Source organism: Theropithecus gelada, chromosome 14 (genome assembly GCF_003255815.1).
Source record: "Theropithecus gelada isolate Dixy chromosome 14, Tgel_1.0, whole genome shotgun sequence".
Taxonomy (NCBI): domain Eukaryota; kingdom Metazoa; phylum Chordata; class Mammalia; order Primates; family Cercopithecidae; genus Theropithecus; species Theropithecus gelada.
Genome location: NC_037682.1, coordinates 13,042,886 through 13,044,049, shown reverse-complemented (window position 1 = coordinate 13,044,049; position 1,164 = coordinate 13,042,886).

The window sequence follows — 1,164 nt, the reverse complement described above, 5'->3', positions numbered from 1 at the left end:
TATGTGAAGCGAAGGAAAAATGCCTGGACTGGGAGTCAGAAGAATGGGGCTCTCCTCCCATTCAGCCGTCATAATCTGTGTAGCCTTAGAACACTCTCCTAACTTCTCTGAGCCTCTGCTTCTCAGCTGTGATACTGGATGGGGAACAGTCCAGTTAAGCATGTTTTTATACTTGGAAAAACTTAGGAAAATTGTTTACAGCTGTCCCCTTGCCCCACCCCCCCCTAACCTTTTTTCTTTTTTTTTTTTTTTTTTTTTTTTGAGACAGGGTCTTGTTCCGTCACCCAGGTTGGAGCGCAGTAGTGTGATCTCGGCCCACTGCAACCTCTGCTTCCTGGGCTCAAGTGATTCTCCAGCCTCAGCCTCCCTAGCAGCTGGGACTGCAGGCATGCGCCACCACGCCTGGCTAATTTTTGTATTTTTTGTAGGGATAGGGTTTTGCCATGTTGCCCAGGCTTGTCTCAAACTCATGAGCTCACAGCAATCCACCTGCCTCAGCTTCCCAAAGTGCTGGGATTGCAGGCGAGAACCACCGCCCCGGACTCTTTTTTTTTTTTTGGAGATGGAGTCTCATTCTGTCATCCAGGCTCTGGAGTGGAGTGGCGCGATCTCGGCTCACTGCAACCTCTGCCTCCTGGGTTCAAGCGATTCTCCTGCCTCAGCCTCCCAAGTAGCTGGGACTATAGGCATGTACCACCATGCCCAACTAATTTTTGTATTTTTAGTAAAGATGGGGTTTCACCATATTGGTCATGCTGGTCTTGAACTCCTGACCTCGTGATCCACCTGCCTCAGCTTTCCAAAGTGCCAGGATTACAGGCATAAGCCACAGTGCCCAGACTCCTTTTCTTTTTTTTAACATTCAAAATGAACATTATTGACATGAGTCCTATTTGCAGAGGCAGGTAGGGGGGACTAGTATTAAACTTAAATTGCATGCTAACTTATTGCATAAAAGAATAGCAATGAGGAAATTGACACTAATTTTTAGCCACTATCATTTTGACAGATGGACTTGTTTGAAAAGTTGCAGCATGGGGGCAATGAGCACTCTAGGCTTTCATCCTGAAATCAGACCCCACGTGGCATCACCAAGCCAGGTGGGCTGTAGCAAGCTTAGGGGCCACAGGGCCACAAGTGTAAACCACTGAGACTTACGGAGGC